The sequence below is a fragment of the Pelodiscus sinensis genome, chromosome 16, assembly GCF_052426305.1.
Source record: "Pelodiscus sinensis isolate ZL-2025 chromosome 16, ASM5242630v1, whole genome shotgun sequence".
NCBI classification, from domain to species: Eukaryota; Metazoa; Chordata; order Testudines; family Trionychidae; genus Pelodiscus; species Pelodiscus sinensis.
In genome coordinates this window covers 106,261-128,684 of record NC_143067.1, presented here as the reverse complement: position 1 = coordinate 128,684, position 22,424 = coordinate 106,261, and the positions used below count along the sequence as shown (strand labels likewise).

The window sequence follows — 22,424 nt, the reverse complement described above, 5'->3', positions numbered from 1 at the left end:
GGAGTGTGGTCGGCTGTATTGATAGGTAAGGGAGGTGGTGTTGGGAATGCATGAAGTGGGGGGGGGGGGGGGGCGGGACGGTAAGGATGAAGGGAGGATGGTGTTTACCTCCTCTTTTCCCTGGTATTCAGAATTATTGATGCTATAAAGTGGATATTTCTTTGAAAAGCTCCCCATCTGAACACTTGCTTTATATAAAGCAATTCCTCTGTTTGGAGGTGTAAAGCTAAAAGGCCTAGAAAATTTGTCACTCAGCATGACAGCAAATGTCATGGCTGCAAAAGGGCTTGACTGAATGCTGTCTATATTTGCTGTCCAGAATAGCTAAATAAAAAGTTTGGAATCTTATCCCATCCTAAATGTAGGCGAGGAAAATCCTGTTCTTGCAACGATGCTGGAAAAGATTGTCTGGAGAGGCATTGGCGGGCCCCTGGTTAAAAATAAAGATCTTTATTGCCAGAGGTGAAGGAGATAGAAGGTGCCAAAGTCAGCGCAGGCCGGAGTTAGGGTCGGCTCATCAGACGCCGCCCCTGTCCTGCCACGCGGACACCTCAGGGTCCCAGTCCCGGTCCGGCCTGGGCAGGCTCTGCCTGAAGCGCGCTAGGCCGCGGCCGGGCGGAGCGACCCGGGGCGGCGGCTGCTCTGTGCGCCCGGCACGCCAGCAGGCGGGATCGCCGCCATTTGGCCAGGGCCGGCCCCCTCCCCCCGCAGGAACTGCCCGTTCCATATATGGCCCTTCCTGCGCGCCTAATATGGCGCTTCCTAGGCCCATACAAGGCGCTTCCTTCCCGGCAGCCGCGCTCGGCCCCGGAATCCGAGCCCAGGGCGGCTCTCGGCGGAGGATCGGCCTGGGGGCCTGTGAGTTATCCGAACGCAGGATGGTGTCTCCCCAAGCTCAGCTCCCTGCTCTAACGGGGAGGCGCATGGAAGGCAGGGGGCTTGCGGGGGGAGTTAGCCTGAGCTCCCAGAACAGAGGGAGAAGCTGCTCAAAGTGCCAACTAGATTTTTTTCAGGCCAGAATGAACAATCGTGACAATGTTTCTCGCTGTATTTTTGCTTCTATGCAATAAAACTGGAGATGAATCAGCTGGAGCCATTTTTCTTCTAATGTAAGTGGTTTCAAAAGCTTTCAGTGTAACCGACCTCGAATTTGACTGAGGTTTAGGTGGGCTTCCCAGGGTTTTGTTTTGTTAGTAATTGTTCAGAAAGGCCCCAACAACCCTGACAGTTAATAACTGACTCTGTGGTGCTGGCTAGTAGAGATGTCAACCTGTAGATGACTATAGGCTTGGGGTTTATTGGGTAATCCTGTTGACTACATGCAGTCCGGTCCCCACTTGCTGCCTCTGTATTAGAGGCAGCAGTGGTAGGGAGGCGGGAGCCAGTGCCTGGGGATGAGTCAGCGTTAAGCTGACTCCCCACAAGCACCTGATCCAACTACCCTCCCCCTCCGTCTGTGCTGCTGTCTCTAATAGAGAGGCAGCCACACAAAGGGTGAGAGAAGCAGGTGGGAGCTGATACATGCGCGGAGCCAGCTTTTAAGCTGCCTCTCCATGCATGCTGGTTCTGCAGACCTGCCCTCCCTCGTTTCTACCTCCTACAGTGGCAGCACGAGGGGGGAAGCAGCAGCCAGTGCTGAGGGGAGGTGGGCTTAAAAGCTAGCTCCCCCAGCTCTGGCTCCCTGTAGCCGCTCTCCCTCCCCCCCCCCCTTGTGTTTCTGCCTCTTTCCTAGGCAGCAGTGTGTGTGTGGAGGCTGGTGCAAAGCTGCTGGACAGGCTGCTGCTGCTGCAGAACAGCTTCTTTCTGTGGGGAAATTGGAGACCCCCCCTCCCCCCCCCCCAATGGGCTGCTGCCGGAGCAGCCTCTGTCTACGATAGGCCCAGGCTTGCAGCATCACACGAAGCAGCCTCTGTCTGCAGAATCCGCCCCTGTCCCGTGGATGGGGTGGCAGGAGGGAGTTGGTCTGCACAGGGAGCTGGTTTTTAAACTGGCTCCCATGTGCCATCTTGCGCTGCTGGCTCTGATACCGTTGCACCAGATATGGGAAGAAGCCCCGTGTTGTGTTATGTATAGGAAGAAAAGGTTTCATGATATTGCCGACTGAGATGCTTACTGGTTTGTTGTTCACTCTTGTGCTGGGTTAAGGAGCAAGGAAATAGGGGGTCAGCTGTCCAAGCCTCCCCCCGACATGTGATGGACATGGAGAGAGAGCAGCAAGCCTGAAGCTTGATGAGTGCAAAGTAATGGGTGCCAGCTGGAAGCAGAGAAGCCACTGCTATCACTGAGATAAGTATCTGATTTGGTGAGTGCTCTGCTTGGAGCCCGCTTAGCTCCAGGTTGGAACGTCTGGTTAGCTAGGGCTGGGGTTGTAAGCTGAGGTTCCTGACATTCAGCCATGATGTCCTGCTGCATCAGTGATGAGAACCAGAAGGCTGCAGGTGTGTTTGCTCAATCATGTGTGCTGTGTTGACTTGCACAGTTGGTCGAGCAGACTCCGAGAGAGTCCCCCAAAACCACAAATCAGATAAGCAGGGCTCGACAAACAATGTAATCTACTTGCCCTTGGCGAGTAGATTACATCCCGGGAGAGCCAGCTCCGAGCAATCTGTGCATGCGCCGAATGCCGAACCGTGCAGCTGACGAGCGGGGCTTTACACAGCTTGGCGAGCCCTGCAGATAAGGATTGAAGGTGCCTGGCCAGGTTTATTGTTAAGTGAAGTACAGTAATAGTCAGGGCTTGATAACTAATGTAATCTACTCGCCAGTGACAAGTAGATTACAACCCGGAAGAGCCGGCGCAAAGCGCAGAACCACACGGCTGGCGAGCGGGGCTTGCTGCTGCTTGGCAAGCCCTGGTAATAGTTGTCAGTAGGCTCTACTGAACCACCATGCATGTGTACCCTGTGTGACAGGGTGCTATCACAGAAGACCCCTTGAGGGTGCTTCCCAGGGTTCTGACAAGGCCATTGCCACTTGCTTTCCTGCTCTCTGGGGCTTCTTACTGCTCTGTCCTGCTGGGCCAGCTCCCTGGTTTCCCCCAGCCAAGGACCAGAGCTGAGATCACTGTTCCTTATCACCTCCCCTCCCCTTCCTCCCACCCTGAGAAGCAGTACAAACACTGAAACTCTTCAGGTCCAAGGAAAATGCAGTTTTGGGCCCAGCTTCTGGGATACCACTCCCCAAATGGGAACTGAACCCCAAATGAATTATTTATGTAAGCCCCCTTTTGCAATTAAAGGGGGAATGTACACACTGATTGCTCCCCCAGGTAACAGTTATTTACACTGGACTTGATAGTAAATAAAAGTGATTTTCTTAAGGACAAGCGGTAGGATTTAAGAGGTAAGAAGTGAGACAAGGCAGAGCAATGTAGATTATAAACTTAAAATAACAGAAAACACTTAGCTAATTCTAACACTAAAACCTCCGTACAAACTTATTACAAACTCACTCATCTTAAAACTGTTTTTTTTTCCCAGCTGAGCTCCCCGGGCAGCTCCACACCCTGGGGTCTTGGGTTTCTACCTTTGGGTGTGTCCAGCCAGACAAAGAATTGCTAGTTTCCTTTTGTTTCAAAGATCACCACTTTTGCATGGGAAGTTACCTGGCCAGTCCTTACCATTAGTGAGGTTGTGACTTCCTAAGACTAACCATTGCTAAGACTTAAGGAGAAAAGACTATTTATATATGATTGCCCAGACATTGAGGCATACCACCCTTGATAGCTTTGCTTTACACATTTAAAACCATAAAGTATTCCATATGTCTACTTTTGCGCACAAGCATGATACATATACCAAAATAAAATAAACAGATCCATCCAATTATGACATGAAGATTGATAGGTTACATGAAACAATTTTTCCCAAACATCTTTGAGTTATGTATATTTGTATTTATAAGTCCATTTCATAAAGCAAGGGCTGAGGAGTGTGGGGGTGGAATCTGTCACAACTTGTAACAATGGACTCAGCTCAAACTAGAGATGTAATAGTGTAGTGGATTAACCCATAAGCAAAAGATTATAGGTTAATGCTATATACTACACACATTTCCCATTACTACATGCATCTCAGTCTTGGCTCACTCCAGGTCTGGGAGGTCAGCCCCATCCCAGACAGGAGCTGCTGTCACCCCGTTCTGCTGCTTCTGTATCAGACACGGTAGCACAGGGCAACAGGCAGCCAGTCCGTGAGGGGATCTGGTTTTTAAACTGGCTCCCTTTGTGGACCAGCTCCCGCCTGGCACTCAGTGCTGCTGCCTCTGATACAGAAGCAGCAGCGCAGAGTGGCAGGGGATTCCTTGGAAATGGGGCTCAAGTGCACTGGCTGTCAGACTCACCCCCAGGGACCATAGAATAGTTGAGTAACCAATAAGAATTCATGAGATTAATTGACTATTCAGTTAGCCGATATTTAACATCCCTAGCTCAAACAGTGGGAGGTCCCACAAAGACCATCTCTCCATCCCTGCAAGACAGCACTTTATATATAGGTACAAACAAGTTACACATCACTCCTGATGCTGTCAGGGAACCACCTTCTGATGCTACTGAGATACCACACATCACCCTGTACCTTGTGGTTCAATTAGATTATCTCTATCTATCATGCTGTCAGTTTAGACCCTTTTCTGAACCTGGGTGGGGAGTGTGGGTACCAAGGTCTTTTTTAATGAGCGGGTGTTACCATCCTTTTGGAATGTACTTTCAACTTATGCCCAGTACCAATTACTGTTCTACACCAGGGCCTGTTACCAGTTAGCGTTTTACACTCACAGCCCTATTTGTGCCAAGTTCTGTGAGCAGGGGTCTGCCTCTTGCTCACAGCTTAGCTTTATGTTAGCCAAGTGTTGTCCATTGTTATCTAGGCCTCACACCAGGCCTGTGCAGCATGGGCTTTTGTTTCAGGCATAATGCATGGACTGAAGGTGACCCATTGGGCTAAACACTGCTATGTGGCCACCTCACTTAATTGTTCACACATTCATGCCCCATCTATCCCTTAGTCTGCACATTCCCTCCTATGACTGATAAACAGATTTTATTTGCCTATTGTATTTAGTCCCTTAGTGGGCTTGGGAATGTTAGGCCCAGGACCATGACTAAGGAATGTAACTTTATGATTGAGCCTAAGAAGCACTCCTAAATAATATCTACGAATGGATATGGTGTATATATTAGTACAGGCAGTCCCCGGGTTACGTACAAGATAGGGACTGTAGGTTTGTTCTTAAGTTGAATCTGTATGTAAGTCGGAACTGGCGTCCAGATTCAGCCACTGCTGAAACTGACCCAGTTCTGACTTACATACAGATTCAACTTAAGAACCCCAAGCTTCCCCAAGTCAGCTGCTGCTGAAACTGATCAGCAGCTGATTCCAGGAAGCCTGGGGCACAGCAACTCTGCCTCGGGCTTCCTGTAGTCAGCGCTGGTCAGTTTCAGCAGCAGCTGACTTGGGGACGCCTGGGGCAGAGCAGCTGGGGTGCTGCTGGGTTGCTCCAGTAGCACCGCTCCTCGGAGCTACTGGACCAACCCAGCAGCATCCCAGCTGCTCTGCCCCAGGCGTCCTGATTCAGCCACTGCTGAAACTGACCAGCAGCGGCTGAATCAGGACTTGGGGCAGAGCAGCTGGGGTGCTGCCGGGTTGGTCCAGTAGTGCCCAGAGGGCGCTGCAGGACCAATCGGCAGCGCCCCAGCTGCTCTGCTCCAGGGTCCAAAACAAAAGCCTGGTCTACTGGGGGGGGGGGACACTAGCCGCGCCCCCTCTCCCCCAGCAGACCAGGGATACGGGAGCAGAGCCGCAGCGGCAGCGGGGTGCCGCGCCTCTGAGGCTTTGCTCTGGCAAAGCCTCAGAGGCGGGGGACCCCCGCGGCTGTGGCTTCAGTCCCGGTGCCTGTGGTCTGTTGGGGACGGTCCCCAGCAGACCACAGGCACCGCGACTGAAGCGACAGCAGCGGCGGTTCCCCGCGCTTCTGAGGCTTTGCTCTGGCAAAGCCTCAGAAGCGCGGGAACCCGCCCGGTGCCCCTGGTCTGCTGGAGATGGTCTCCAGCAGACCAGGGGCACCGGAGCAGCTTACGAACGGGGCTTTCTCGCCCCAGAGCTCACAGGTAGCAATCCGCTACCTCGACCTCCGGGGCGAGAGCCCTGTTCGTAAGTGCGGATCCGACATAAGTCGGATCCGCGTAAGTCGGGGACTGCCTGTAATGTATATGGTCATATCATCTAGTCTGTGTTTGTACATACGACATGACCTTATAACAATTTATTTTCCTTCTTGGTATTGTGATTTGGCCCTTGTGGTATTGCAGATAACAACACATTCCTATTAGGGTGATTATAGTTATTCCCTGTATCACTATTGGGCTGAGTGTTTTGAAATACTGGGATAGGAATTGTTACAGTGTGTCCCACAAGATTCTGTATATAAAAAGTAACACACATTTGGAGTATTAATATTACAAATGAGGTCGTGATATATAATTGTCTCGTAATTACTACTCAGTACTGTCCATTAATGTTATGGGTTACCCTTACTGCTGGTTGTCACCCTCTGGGATATGCTTTGCTGGGCAGGAAACAGGAAGAATCTACACAGAAAAAGAGCTGTTTGCACCTTCATTGAATGTTAGGTTGATAATGTCCCAATGATCCCTCATCTCGATTGAAGCCATCAGTGCGATGTCTTGTCCTGTGGCTGTCTTGTCACAAACCAATTCTACAAGTCAAATACAGGCAGTCCCCGGGTTACGTACAAGATAGGGACTGTAGGTTTGTTCTTAAGTTGAATCTGTATGTAAGTCGGAACTGGCATCCAGATTCAGCCGCTGCTGAAACTGACCAGCGGCTGACTACAGGAAGCCCGAGGCAGAGTTGCTCTGCCCCAGGCTTCCTGGAATCAGCCGCTGATCAGTTTCAACAGGCTGAATCTGGACACCAGTTCTTACATACAGATTCAACTTAAGAACCCCAGGCGTCCCCAAGTCAGCTGCTGCTGAAAATGATCAGCGGCTGATTCCAGGAAGCCCGGGGCAGAGCAACTCTGCCTCGGGCTTCCTGTAGTCAGTGCTGGTCAGTTTCAGCAGCGGCTGACTTGGGGACGCCTGGGGCAGAGCAGCTTGGGTGCTGCTGGGTTGCTCCAGTAGCACCGCTCCTCGGCGCTGCTGGACCAACCCAGCAGCCCCCAAGCTGCTCTGTCCCAGGCATCCTGATTCAGCCGCTGCTGAAACTGACCAGCAGCGGCTGAATCAGGACGCCTGGGGCAGAGCAGCTGGGGTGCTGCCGGGACCAACCAGCAGCGCCCCAGCTGCTGTACCACAGGTGTCCGGAGCAAAGCCGCGGAGCACGGGGGCAGCGGGACAGCCCAGACACGCTGCGGCTGTCCTGCTGCCCGCATGTTCCACAGCTTTGCTCCCCGTCTCCCTGGTCTTCTGGTCTCCAGCAGACCAGGGAGACGGGGAGCAAAGCGGAGCAAAGCCGCGGAGCATGCCGGCAGCGGGACAGCCGCGGCGCGTCTGGGCTGTCCCGCTGCCCCCGTGCTCCGCGGCTTTGCTCTGCTTTGCTCCCCGTCTCCCTGGTCTGTTGGTCTCCAGCGGAAACGGGGAGCAAAGCCACGGAACACGCCGGCAGCGGGACAGCCGCGGCGCGTCTGGGCTGTCCGCTGCACGCGTGCTCCCCAGCTTTGCTCCCTGTTTCCCTGGTCTGGGGAGACGTGGAGCACGCGGGCAGCGGACAGCCCAGACGCGCCGCGGCTGTCCCGCTGCCGGCGTCCTCAGAGGCTTTGCTTCCCGTCTCCCTGGTCTGCTTGTCTTCAGCAGACCAGGGAGACTGGCAGCAAACCCCGTTCGTAACTGCGGATCCGAAATAAGTCGGATCCGCGTAACTCAGGGACTGCCTGTACACAGAGAGGTGTTCGAATTACAATTCATTCTCGCTCCATCCTCCTTGGAACTTCCCTTCAGGAAGTTAAAGGCTGCTATCAAATCCCCCCTCACTCTTCTCTTCTGCAGACTAAATAAGCCTAAATCCGTCAGCCTCTCCTCATAGGTCATGTGCTCCAGCCACCTAATTATTTTGATTGCCCCCTGCTGGATCCTCTCCAGTGCGTACACATCCCTTCTACAGTGGGGGGCCTGGAACTGGATGCAATACTGCAGATGTGGACTCACCAATGCCAAATAAAGGGGAATAATAACTTCTCTAGATTTGCTAGAAATGCTCCTCTTAATGCACCCCGATACGCCATTAGATTTCTTGGCTACAAGGGCACACTGTTGACTCATATCCAGCTTCTCATCCACTGTAATCCTCAGGTCCTTTTCTGCTGAACTGCTACTTACCCAGTCGGTCCCCAGCCTGTAGTGCTTGGGATTCTTCCATCCCAAGTGCAGGACTCTGCTCTTGTCCTTGTTGAACTTCATCAGATTTTTTTTTGGTCCAATCCTCCAATTTGTCTAGGTCACTCTGGACCCTATCTCTGCCCTCCAGCGTATCTACCTCTCCCCTAGCTTAGTGTCATCCACAAACTTGCTGAGGGTGCAATCCATCCCCTCATCCAGATCATAAATAAAGATGTTGAACAAAACCGACCCTAGAACCGATCCTTTGGGCACTCTGCTTGAAACCGACTGCCAGCCAGACAGAGCTGTTGATTGCTACCCATTGAGCCCAACAATCTAGCCAGCTTTCTATCCATCTTACAGTCCATTTATCCAATCCATACTTCCTTAACTTGCTGGCAGGAATGCTGTGGGAGACCATATCAAAAGCTTTTCTAAAGTCAAGGTATTTCACATCTGTTGACTTCCTCATGTCCGCAGAGCCAGTTACCTCAATATAGAAGCTAATCAGGTTGGTCAGGCATGACTTGCCCTTGATGAATCCATGTTGACTATTCCTGCTCACGTTCCCCTCTTCCAAGTGCTTCACAATGGATTCTTTGAGGATCCCCTCCATGGGTTTTCCAGGGACTGAGATGAGGCTGACCGGTCTAGAGGTCTCTGGATTGTCCTCCTTCCCTTTTTTTTAAAGATGGGCACTACATTTGCCTTTTTCCAATCACCTGGGACCTCTCCTCGATCTCCACGTGTTTTCAAAGATAATGGCCAAAGACTGCAGTGATATCTGCCAACTCCGTCAGAACTCTTGGATGCATTAAATCCGGGCCCATGAATTTGTGTAAGTCTAGCTTTTCTAAATAGTTATTTACCTGTTTGTCCTCCACTGAGGACTGCCCACCTCCTTCCCAAACTGCATTGCCTAGTGCGGTAGTCTGGAGCTCTCCTTTTCTGTGAAGACAGAGGCAAAAAAAGCTTTGAGTACTTCAGCTTTTCCCACATACCTCCCTCATCCCACCAAGTCTCTGTTGTTCCAATCACCTCATAGCTCTTTGACTGTGCCAGGGCTTCTAATTCTACTTGTTTGTTTCCCAGCCTTCTTGCATTCATGTACAGACACCTTAGGTAACTCGCAGATCGCCCTACTTTCTCCATATGAGTCATTTGTTGCTCCTTCTTCCTTGTATTTCTTCCCAACCCAAAAAAGGCTCCCCACCACTTCCATAAATAAAGAAATCATTGAAACCTTGTGTGTTGGACATAACTTTCAAGTAGGAATAAGAGATCCTCTGGAAAAGGGTTTATTTTCCGGAGAATCACGTCTAGACTGGCGCTTTTCTCTGGCTTATCCCCAAGCCGGAAAAAAGCGGCAGCCATGTTAATGCAAATACCGCGGGGGATATTTAAATCCCCCACGGATTTTGCTATTCCAAAGTGTCTAATCTGCATCCCTTTTCCGGAAAAGGGGTGCAGGGTAGACACAGCCTCTGAGTATTTTTAGGGAGGGGAGAAAGGGATTTTCTAGCTCGTGGCTTTCTGTCATGTTAGATCGCAATTCCTACAGTGGACAGCTCACTGGCTTACCAGATCAGAGGTTGGGGTCACCAATGCAGTAGATCAGAATTTACTGTTGCAGTATCCTGACAGGTCTCCTGCTCAGTCAGTGATGATAACCAGAAGGCTGCATGTGTGTGCTCCGTTATGTGTGCTGCTTTGACTTGCAGAGTTAGTCAACACAACAGACTCTGAGAGCCCCAAAGACCACAAATCAGACAAGCATCGAAGGCACTCGGCCAAGTTTATCGTTAAGCAAAGTACAGTAATAGTTGTCAGTAGACTTTACTGAACCACTATGCATATGTACCTTGTAACAATGGACACAGCTAAATCAGTGGAAGGTCCCACTGCCCCCTCAGCCGGACAAAGACCATCGGGTGCAAACAAGTTACACATCACTCCTGATCTGTCAGGTTGCCAATCTCTGATGTTGTCAGGTTACTACCCTCTAACGCTACTTAAGATACCACCCACCACCCTGTACCTTGTGGTTCGATTAGGACATCTCTATCCATCATGCTGTCAGGTTAGACCCTTTCCAGAACCTGGGTTAGTATCTGTGGGGAGTGTGGGTACTAGGCTTTTTAAGGAGATGGCATTACCATATGCTTTCAACTTATGACCAGTACTAATTACTGTTCTCCATCTGGGCCTAATACCAATTAGTGTTTTGCACTGTCAGCCCTATTTATGCCAAGTACTGTGAGCAGGGGCCTGCCTCTTGCTCACAGCTTAGCTTTGCTTTATATTACCCAAGTGTTGTCAATTGTAAGCTAGGCCTCAGGCCTCCAATCGTGCCTGTGCTACATGGGCTTTTGTTTCAGGTGCTAACCTTAGTACAGTACTCTGCACTCACTGTAGGCTTCTTCACAAGACATCTGCTTTGTGTTGAAGAGTGGGGTGTTGTGGAATTGAGTCTGAGGGAAGAGACAATAGTTTCCTACGTGAAGTGACTGTTTAGCATGTAAGGTCCACAGGCTCCTTCCTAGTTTTATTCCTACAACATGAATGGGAGACGGGGTGATGGAAGGTAGAGCCACATAGTGCATTAGATTCAGAAAGAAGAGGATATGCGACATTGCTGACTGAGATGATAATGGGTTTCTTGTACATTCTTGGTCTGGATTAAGCAGCAAGGGAATAGAGGGTCAGCTATCCGAACCTCCCCCCAACATGTGATGGAAATGGAGAGAGAGCAGTAAGCTCGAGACATAATCGATGCGAGATAAGAGGCGTCCAGCTGGAAGCGGAGCAGCCAACACTCTCTCTGAGAGAAGTGTCTGGTTTGATGAGGGCTCAGTTCATAACCCTCTTAGCTCCCGGAAGGGATATCCAGGTAGCTAGGACTGGCCTTTCAAATGGAGGTTCACAATGAGCAGCCGTGTTCATAAGGGAGGCAAGGTCCCCATTTTCAGGGCCTGCTCATTGGTCTGGGCAGACCCAGAATGTCCACCTCAGCAGAGAGTTGGATCCAGGAGGGTGACTTCAGGTGGTTTGTTGCTTGCCTTCCTCCCATGTGTCAATTTCTCTCCCTCTCTTTCTCTCATGTGTTGGCCAACACTGTCTCTTTGTCCTTGTCTCGGTTTGTGTCATCTTCTGCAGATGTCTTGCAGGCGTTGTAAGTGTGCATCCCCGCAGGCTTGATCTTGGGAGCCTTGGGGATGTAAGAATGGATTTAGATTTTGCAGAGCTCTGTCACTGTTGACTTTTGGCCCCTGTTCATTGAAGGTTTATGCTGGGCTTTTTCTGGTGCGTTTGCAAAGGAGTCATCCAAGCCGTGGCCATAGGAGAAGCTGGCAGTTGTGGACCCAAGAGACCTGTGTACCCTTCTAAGGTGATGTAAAAATCCCGAGCTTTATACCTGCCACGTAACTCCCTGTAAGAGATCAGTTTTTAGAATTGTCATCTGTGCTCGCTGTAGGGTTCTTCACAGGCTAATTGCTTTGTGTATAAGCATGGGGCTCTGTGAAATTGCATCTAGAGAAGGGAAGTAGTGTGCTGTTAAGAGTGAGGATTTTCCAGTTGTAGGTTTGCAGCAGTATTGGGAGACAGGGTGCCGGTGGCGGAGTCCCGTGGCATGTTAGCATCTCATTCGGCAATGTTGTGTGACGTCTTTTTGTATCTAATAGATTTGTTGCTCCCTCTTGTGTTAGATTTCATAGCAAGGGAAAAGAAGGGAAAACCGTCAGAATCCTCCTGAGATGGAAAGAGCTCGAGATTTGCAAACCCACGAGCATGATCGATGGGAGGCAAGAGGCTTCCAGCTGGTAGCGGAGCAGCCACCCTTATGTCTGAGATAAGTGTCTGGTTTGGTGAGGCTCCACTCACAGCTCTCTTCGTTTCAGATAGGAACGGCCGGGTAGATAGGTCTGGCTTGGTAAGCAGAGGTTCTTGACTTTGATCCTTTTTCACAAGGGAGGCAAGGTCCTCGTTTTCAGGGATTGCTTGTTTGTCTGCGTAGCCTTAGAGTGACCTCCTCAGCAGAGTTGCATCCAGGAGGGTGTGGTATGTTGCTTGCCTTCCTCCCACGTGTTTATTTTTTTTACTCTGTTTCTCTCGTGTTTTGGCCAACTAACTCTATGTCAAAGCGACAAGGAGTCCTGTAGCACCTCAGGGTATGTCTACACTACAGCACTAATTCGAACTAACTTAATTCAAATTAGTTAATTCGAACTAAGCTAATTCGAACTAGTGTATCTAGACCTAAAAACTAGTTTGAATTAGCATTTTGCTAATTCGAACTAGCATGTCCACATTGAATGGACCCTGAACAGAGGTTAAGGCTGGCCGGAAGCAGTGCCGGCAGGGCATCAGATTAGGACTTAAAGTGTGGAGCTGCTGTCTCAGGCTAGCCGAGGGCTGTGCTTAAAGGGACCCGACCCCCACCCCAGACAGACAGTTCTCAGGGGTTCCCCACTCGCTTGTCTAACGCAAAGCAGTCCTGGCTTGGAGTGCCCTGAATGCCCACACTCAGCACATCACAGCACTCGGCCATCAGCACTTGCCGCAGGCTGCCATCGGAGGGGGGGGGGGGGTCAATCGGGAAGCTACAGGAGAGCTTCCACCCCAAGGAGCCCGCAGAGCCACCCCAGTCCTCCCCATCAGGGGCTCGTACCCCATTCCTCCCTCACCTCCTTCCACTTACTCCTCCCTAGCCCCCCTTCCTGATGTACAAAATAAAGGACACGTGTGTTCAAAAATAGAAACTCTCTTTATTGAACAAATCGGGGAGACTGGGAAAAGGAGTTGGGAGAGGGGAAGAGAGAGGGTGGGAGAGGGGAGGAGGAAACCTGGGAGGAGGGAGCTGGAAGGGGGAAGCCAGGGGAAGAAGGAGGAGGGGAAGTATCAAACTATGGTACGCCATATCTTCAGTACTGTGTACAGATGTGATCTCCTCACCCCAGAAAAGATATTTTGGCCTTGGAAAAGGTTCAGAAAAGGGCAACTAAAATGATCAGGGGGTTGGAACAGGTCCCATATGAAGAGAAGCTAAAGAAACTGGGACTTTTCACCTTAGAAAAGAGGAGACTGAGGGGGGATATGATAGAGATCTATAAAAGCATGAGTGGTGAGGGTGCATAAAGAAAAGTTCTTCATTAGTTCCCATAATAGCAGGACTAGAGGACACCAAATGAAATGAATGGGTAGCAGGCTTCAAACTAATAACAGAAAGTTCTTCTTCACAAAGCAAATAGTCAACCTGTGGAACGCCTTGCTGCAGGAGGCTGTGAAGGCTAGAACTAGAACAGAGTTTAAAGAGAAGTTAGATAAAGTCATGGAGGTTGGGTCCATGGAGTGCTATTAGCCAGGGGGTAGAAATGGTGTCCCTGGCCTCTGTTTGTGGAAGGCTGGAGATGGATGGCACGAGACAAATGGCTTGGTCATTGTCTTCAGTCCATCCCCTCCAGGGTACCTACTGTTGGCCACTGTCGGCAGACAGGCTACTGGGCTAGATGGACCTTTGGTCTGACCCAGTACGGCCATTCTTATGTTTTTATGTTCTAAGCTCAGGGTCGAGGTCTCACTGGACCACCTTGATTTTCATGCAAACCTGCTCCTGGGTGGCCAGGCTGGCAGCTATCCTGCCCTAGACGGCCACTTTCCTGTGCCTAGTGCAGAGGTCATGGATGTTGGAGGCTTCCCCCCAAACCTCGATGAGGTCCATGATGTCTGCACTAGACCAGGCGGGCGCCCGCCTCTTGCGGCCCTGGGCAGGCTCCTGGGAGCCGCCAGCCTGGTCCTGGGAAGAGGCGGAGGGCTGGGTGGCAGCGGGTGGCTGGCTCGTGCCATGCCAGGTGCAGGGTCTGCTGGCTGGGTGCTGGCAGGCTTGCACCTGTCACGGGCACCGTAGCCAGACCATGCCCCTTTAAGGGCTTCGGGGCCGGGAGGGGGGCAGACGAGTTTCTCTGATGGTGCCCAGAGTGGCCACCAGGGCAAGCTGGGCAGGGCTAGCCTCCCACTAGTTCGAATTAAGTGGCTACACAGCCCTTAATTCGAACTACTTAATTTGAACTAGGCGTTAGTCCTCATAGAATGAGGTTTACCTAGTTCGAATTAAACGCTCCGCTAGTTTGAATTAAGTTCGAACTAGTGGTTTGCCTGTGTAGCGCCTATGAAAGTTAATTCGAACTAACGGCTGTTAGTTCGAATTAACTTTGTAGTGTAGACATACCCTTATAGACTAACAGATGTATTGGAGCATAAGCTTTCATGGGCAAAGACCCACTTCGTCAGATGCATGTAGTGGAAATTTCCAGAGGCAGGTATAAATATGTAGGCAAGAATCAGGCTGGAGATGACAAGGAAAATTCAGTCAGGGAGGATGAGGCCCACTTCTAGCAGCTGATCTGGAGGTGTGAACACCAAGAGAAGAGAAACTGCTGTTGTAATTGGCTAGCCATTCATAGTCTTTGTTTAATCCTGAGCTGATGGTGTCAAATTTGCAGATGAACTGCAGCTCAGCAGTTTCTCTCTGAAGTCTGGTCCTGAAGTTTTTTTGCTTCAATCTCCCTGGACACACAATAGCAGATTTAAAGGTAGCCTTCCTGCAGCAAAAAAAACCTCTGGAAATTTCCACTACATGCATCTGACGAAGTGGGTCTTTGCCCACGAAAGCTTATGCTCCAATACATCTGTTAGTCTATAAGGTGCTACAGGACTCCTTGTCACTTTTGCAGATCCAGACTAACACGGCTACCCCTCTGATACTTAACTCTGTGACATGGTTTCTGTCATGTCCTCCTGCAAATGTCTTTCAGGCATTCTTGATGTGCATCCCCACAAGCTAGATCTTGGGAACCTTCAGGAAGTAGGAACGGATGCAAATTGTGTAGGTATGTGTCCTTGAGAGCAGCGCTGTGTCACCATTGCATCTGTGTCTGTCTGTTTCAACCAGCAGTGGTGATCTTGCTTATAAGTGTTTTCTCATTCCCTTTTTATTTCTCAGTGTGATTGTTTAGATGAATGAATGGCCATCCTGTGGCAGAGAGCAATGAGGGAGCAGTAGGGATGGAATCCATTAGCCCATCAGTAGGGATGGAATCCAGATAGAGATATGTGCATAGTAATTGCAAATGGAAAATTGGAGTCCTTCCTCATTCTTGACTTTAAACAAATATTCTTCCATTGACTCACCTCAACTCTGTGTTCTGGTGGAGTCCTGGAGTTTATAGTAGTCAGCCGTCAATCTGCAGATCTTCACTAGATCTGCCAAATCAGCCCCTCATGGATTGATTGCTGCAGCTTTGATCCACTGATAGTGGAGATTCAGCCTTTGCCTTTCATCTTGGTCCATTCCTTTTGGTGAATCCAAGACAGGAGTCTGCTCTGTAAAGAAACATAACTGAAACTCCAAGATACAGAAATTCTGTAACTTGCCTGACTACTCCCTGAATCTAGTCTAACATCTTAAAAGTTATTTCCCATCTTATTTAATACAGGAATAATAAGCAAATAATGTGCATGTCTGTTTTATGTTCTTAATGAACTGCCATTTTCTGTGTGCTGTCTTTATTAATAAAGTTTATAAAAACAAAACCCAGTTTGTGTAATTTCTGACAGCGGGAGGGGAGCAAGAGGTTGTGCATATGTTCTTGCACATTGAGGGAATGGGCAAATTAATGAGCTTGCATTGTAGTGATTTCTCTACAGCATCAGACAAGATTTTTTTGGGTGTTCTTTCCAGAGGGTAACTGCACTTGAGCACTGGGCAATTTTCCTAGCTAACCCTTACCATACAGAGCTGTTTGCAGAGTCTGTGTTTTTACTCCTGGTGTATCCCTGCCTGTGTGTGCTTCCAGAGGCCAGAGAGCGTAAGTCAGAAAACAGGGAAAGGTAGCCCAGGCTAGTGGAGCAAGTAGGCTCAGTGAAATCCTGGTTCATTAGGTGGCATGCCAGAAGGCGGATCAAACCTGTCACAAGTTGGACCCCTGAGAAAAGGCCTCTCCGTGTAACTGAGTAAGCTTGGAGGAGTCCTTTGTGCCCCCTTGAAATTTCAGGTGCTACAGAGTCCTTCTGAAGTTCGGTAACTTTTAGGATTGAGCATCTCTTCTTATAGTCAAGTTATTCTTCATGATGTCTTCCTTTTACAACAATGGATAAGTTTCCCTGGTCAGTCCACTCTACAGAATGTGGCCTGCTTTAGAGAGGTCATCCAGGACTACTTTGACCCTGCTCACATATTCTTGGTATTAGTCTCCACTCACCAGGTTGAACCACCTAGGGTATGTGGATTATCCAGGGATCTGCACTGCTGTAGGCTTGGCTCCTGGTTCCGAGGCCATTCTAGTTACTGCTCCCAGAGGGCTCTGCTGGCCCCAGAAAACCACCTGGTTGGCTCTTGCATTCTGTAGGTTGTTGAAGGGTGGCAGGGAACTGAGGAGCAGTCACAGTTCTACAACTGCAATCAGCACAACGACAATATGGGAGAACAATGTGGTTGCCTGCATCACCTAGCCCACGCAGCAGCTGTCCTACCCTGTCTGACTCTGACTTCTGGCTTCTGACCTGGGGAAAGGCCAGAGCCCCCAAGAAGGCAGGATTTACACTGTACTAAGGAAGCCTCACAGAGAAAGTCAGGAAGTCATGATGTTTGTGTGGAAATGCCGCTGCCACAATTTTTGTCTACTCCACCTCAGTGTACCCCTCCATGAGGAAGGGACTAATGCATTCCCTAAGAGCCTTGGCAATGTCACAGTGCCTCTAGGGCAGATGGACTCTGATTTTGTTGGAACAGCAGCAACTCTCCTTCCCGTTAGGGCATGGGTTCCCAAACTGGGGAGCATGCCCCCCCTGGGGGGGGCATGAAGAAATTCCAGGGAGGGCGTGAGGCAACCCAGCCTCCTCCCCCCCATCAAATTTTGCTTCCCTGTTCTGTTCCTCCCCCCCCCCCCCCACTCTCTCAACAAGTTTTGCTGCTATTTGGAAGGGGGGGCGTCAGAGTTTTTCAAAAATCAAAAAGGGGAGGCATGATATCAAAAGTTTGGGAACCACTGTGTTAGGGTAATACACAATCTGCATTTTACCCAGACTAGCCAGCGAGTGTCATTGCAGCACTGTCAGAAATACAGCCATAGTGTGAATGTACACTGTGATTGTTTTGTAACTGAAACACTTAGATTTAATGTGCATTCCTTGCACTGGCCACCGGGTGTCACTGCTGCTCCATGGAGGAATTGATGTGTGCATTCACTGGACTAGCTACTGTGGCTCGCTGTTCCTTCAGTATGGAAATACTTCATGCACTACTGAATGTTGCAACACAGTTTCACTCTTGTCCCGTGAGGCAACTGCTGTGTGCATTGCCCCGAGTGGCCACCAGTGTCACTGTTCCATTAGTGAATGGTGCATTCATTGCTAGGAGTGGCCACTAAGTATCACTGTTGCTGCATCAGAACATAGTAAATGCATTAGCCCAAGTAGACAGTCATGTCACTTCTGTTTCATTGCCTATAAGGTGCCACCGGACTTCTTCTTTTTTAGGGATGTTAGATAGCAGGTAATTGAATACATATGTAACTGCAACTGTTAGCAGTTACACAACTATTCAATAGTCCCTTAGGGCAGGGTGGCAGCCAGTGTGCTCCTGCTCCATTCCAGGGAGCCCTCTGGTCATTCTGTGCTGCTGCCTCCCTGGGGGGTGGTAGGTGGGGGTTGGTCCACAAGTGCAGCTAGTTTCAAAACCAGCTTCCTATGTAGACAAGCTGCTTGTAGCCCCACATGGCTGCCTCTGTTACAAAGGCAACAGTGCAGGAGGGCAGCAGCTCCTGTTTACCAGGCATCCAAACTCCTGGCAGACAGATGCTGCTTGCCAGATAGCCTCTGCCTACAGAGAACTCGGCCCCCCTGTGGACAGGACCTGCTGCCGCAACCTAACCCTAACCCTAACCCTGTCCGCACAAAGCTCCGACTCCATAGAATGCAGAGCAGCTTCCCCTCACTCTCCTGCCTCTGATACAGGCAGCAGCGTGGGAAGACAGGCAGTTGTGCAAAGCCAGCGCCAGCGCCTGCCTACCTGTCTTGCCTCTAGAGGAGGCAGCAAGGGGATTGACAGGTGGGTCCATTAAACTAGCACACAAAGTCTTAATACATAGCGGCTCCCGCATGCCCCCTCCTGCCGTACTGCTTCCTCTGTATCAAAGGCAGCAGCAGAGAGGTGGGGGAGCAGGCCGATCCAATGGTTGTTGGGACCTTCTGACGAATCATGGGTAGTGTGAATGGTTGGCATGAGTGAATTAACAGTAAGTGAGCAGAAGAGAGGCCGTATTAAGGTTCGAGTCAGTGCTTGCAGAGGAATCCGTGCGGGGCCATGGACAGAGAAGAAACCATCCGACATTGATTTGAGCACCCTGAAGGAGATTCTCGGGACACATGACGACTCCTAAAACATAGAATTCCTGCAGCCACAGATCTTAGCGAGTGAGAGCTCACACTGGGCTTTTTCTGCCGTGCTTGCCGATGGTAGGAGGCTGCGGTGCGTTATAGGGGAGGAGGAGAAGAAGCGATGCCGCATCCTTGTCGGCTCTGCAGGGTAATTGAAACGCTAAGTTGTTTGTTTGTTTTTCCCCCTTTAGTGGGTTCGGTAGCAAGCAAGAGGAAGTCAAGCGTCCCGGTGTCCTCCCGTCTGGAGATGGAACGAAAACGAGAACCGCGAGCTCAGGCGCTTGCTCGAAGCGAGGCGAGAACCGTCCAGCTGGGAGCGGAGCAGCCGTCGCGGTCACGGAGATAAGTGTCGGGTCTGGAAATCTCTCGGCTTACGGCCCACTGAGTCCTAGCAAGGGAAGTCACGTTTGCTTAGCCTTAGACAGCGAGTCTGAACGGAGGTTCCCGAGGTGTTGCCTTGGTTTTGGGAGAAACGGGGCTCCCGTCGGTCAGGGGTGTTGGTTTCTCTGGAACACGGTGTCCTCTCTGCAGACGCTTGGCTCGAGGAGGAAGACGCGAGGTGGTAAGGTTTCTGGCTGCCTCTCCTGTGTTTCTCTCTCATCGCTCTCTCGTATTGGCCAATACGTTCTGTCTGTCTGTTCCTGTCTGTGTCTTTGTCCTTGCTCTGCTTCTGCCTTGTCCTTCTACAGGAGATTTGCAGGCCTTCCAGGTGAGCATCTCCACGGGTTACGGGCTCAGGAGCCAATGGGAATTAGGCAGGTGCACAAGTTAGAGCAAGGGAGAGGAGCGGTGTGTCACGGGGGACTGACCCAGTGTTCTTGGAGTGGGCCCCATACAGAGGGAAGAGGGGGAAAGGGCTAAAGGATAGAATTCCCGCAACCACGGATCTGAGTGAGAGCTCACTCTGGGCTTTTTCTGCCGCGCTTGCAGAGGAATCGATGCGGGGCCGTGGCCAGAGAAGAAACCGTCCGAGATGGACTTGAGCTGCCTGGACGTGATTCTCGGGACACACAAAGGGTCCTCTGCGTTCGGCCTTCCCGTGGCTCTGTGTGAGTATGAGGTGCGTGCTTTGAACTCTTCAACCATCCTGGCTGTAGGTTTCTTCTGAGGCAGAGAGCTTCCTGCTGGGGCACGGAGCCTGGTGTCTTGGGGACTGGCGAAGGGGCAGGAGTGGTTTGAACGGAGTATGGATACAGATTCCAGGGCTCCTTTCTCTCCGTGTTCCCGCAGTGGCTGCGGGATGGGAGTGGCTGCGGTGCGTTCTAGGGGAGGAGAAGAAGCGATGCGGCTTCCTCGTAGGCTCTGCCTGGTGACTGAGACGCTAAGTTGTTTGTTTTTCCCCCTTTAGTGGGTTCGGTAGCAAGCGATAAGAAGTCTACTCTCCCGGTGTCCTCCCTTCTGGGGATGGAACGGAAACGAGAACAGCCAGCTCGGGAGCTTGATCGAAGCGAGACCCGTCCGTCTGGCAGCGGAGCAGCCATCGCTGACACGGAGATAAGTGTCGGGTCTGGAAATCTCTCGCCTTACGGCCCACTCGGGTCTAGGAAGGGAAGTCACGTTTGCTTAGACAGCGAGTCCGAGCGGAGGTTTCCGAGGTGCTTCCTAGGTAGTGGGAGAAACAGGGCTCCCGTTTGTCAGGGGTGCTGGTTTCTTTGGAACACGGTGTCCTTCTCAGCAGATGCTTGGCTCGAGGAGGAAGACGCAAGGTGGTAAGGTTTCTGGCTGCCACTCATGTGTTTCTCTCTTGTTGCTCTCTCGTATTGGCCAATACGTTCTGTCTGTCTGTTCCTGTCTGTGTCTTTGTCCTTGCTCTGCTTTTGCGGTGTCTTTGTACAGCACACTTGCAGGCATTCCAGGTGAGCATCTTCAAGGGTTAAGGGCTCAGGAGCCAACGGGAATTCTGCAGGTACGCCAGTCGCGCAAGGGAGAGCGGTGGTGCATCATGGCTGACTGACTCAGTGTTCTTGTAGAGGGCCCTATACAGAGGCGGGGGGTGGGAAGAGGGAAGGGCTAAAGGATAGAATTCCCACAGCCACAGACCTTAGTGAGTGAGAGGTCTCTTCAGTCACGCCGCTCTCGGGTCTCGTTGCAGGGAGGGATTCTGGCGCCGCTCTCGGGTCGTGCAGCTTGGGGGTGTCTCTAGCGCCGCTCTCGGGTCTCGCTGCTGGGGGGGGGGGCTCTGGGGCCACTCTCAGGTCGTGCTGCTGGGAGGGAGTCTGGCGCCTCTCTCAGGTTGTGCTGCTGGGGGGGTCTCTGGTGCCGCTCTCGGGTCATGCTGCTGGGCGCTGTCTCTGGCGCCTCGCTGGGGTGATGCTGCTGGGGATGACTCTGGCACCTCTATCGGGTCCTGCTGCTGGGGGGGGGTCTCTGGCTCCGCTCTCCGGTCATGCTGCTGTGGGGGTCTCTGGTACCGCTCTCGGGTCGCGCTGTTGGGGGGGGGGGTCTCTGGTACCGCTCTCGGGTCACGCTGCTGGGGGGGGGTCTCCGGCGTCGCTCTCGAGTCGCGCTGCTGGGGGGGGTCTCTGGTACCGCTCTCGGGTCGCGCTGTTGCGGGGGGGGGGTCTCTGGTGCCGCTCTCCGGTAGTGGTGCTGGGGGTGGGGTCTCTGTCTCCACTCTCGGATCGCGCTGCTGGGGGTGGTCTCTGGAGCCTCTCTCCGGTCGCGCTGCAGAGGGGCGGTGTCACTGGCCCCGCTATCAGGAGATGCTGCTGCGGGGGGTCTCTGGCCCCTCTCTCGGGTTTTGCTGCTGGGTGGGTGTCTGGGCCGCTCTCGGGTCGTGCAGCTTGGGGGTGTCTCTAGCGCCGCTCTCGGGTCTCGCGGCTGGGAGGGAGGGGTCTCTGGGGCCGCTCTCGGGTCGCGCTGCTGGGGGGGGTGGTCTCTGGGGCCGCTCTCGGGTGATGATGCTCGGGGAGGTCTCTGGCGCCGCTCTCCGGTAGCGGTGCTGGGGGTGGGGTTTCTGTCTCCACTCTCGGGTAATGCTTCTGGGAGGGTCTCCGGCGCCACTCTCGGGTCGCGCTCCTTGGGGGTGGGGTCTCTGTTGCCACTTTCAGCTCAGGCTGCTGGGGGGGTCTCTAGCGCCGCTCTCGGGTCTCGCTGCTGGGGGGGTCTCTAGCGCCGCTCTCGGGTCTCGCTGCTGGGGGGGGTCTCTGGCGCCGCTTTCGGGTGATGCTGCTGGGCGGGGTCTCTAGCGTCGCTCTCCAGTCGCGCTGCTGGAGGGGGTCTCTGGCTCTGGTCTCGGATCGCGTTGCTGGGGGGGGTCTCTGGTGCTGCTCGCCGGTCTCCTATCTGGGGGGGTCTCTGGCGCCACTCTCGGGTGATGCTGCTGGGGGGGGGCGGTATCTGTCGGCTCTCCGGTCGCACTATTGGGGGGGGTCTCTGGCACCGTTTTCGGGTCACTCTGCTGGGGGAGGTCTCTGGCTTCGCTCTTGGGTCACGCTGCTGGGGGGGGTCTCTGGTGCTGCTCTCTGGTCGCGCTGCTGGGGGGGGGTCTCTGGCGCCGCTTTCAGGTGATGCTGTTGGGGGTGGGGCGGTATCTGTCGCCGCTCTCCGGTTGCCCAGCTGGGGGTGTCTGTGGTGTGGGTCTCTGGTCACGCTGCTGGGGGGGGGGTTCTGGCGCCACTCTCGGGTGATGCTGCTGGGGGGGGCGGTATCT

General features: G+C 52.1%; 1 long non-coding RNA gene across 1 annotated transcript; it reads left to right on the top strand.

The window, feature by feature from the left end:
• Positions 1 to 793: 793 nt before the first annotated feature.
• LOC142825757 (uncharacterized) lies at positions 794 to 22,043 on the top strand. Its single transcript, XR_012900102.2, has 4 exons — positions 794 to 1,109; positions 2,146 to 2,302; positions 18,964 to 19,832; positions 20,121 to 22,043. It is a non-coding gene; the product is annotated as an uncharacterized LOC142825757 (long non-coding RNA).
• Positions 22,044 to 22,424: the final 381 nt, after the last annotated feature.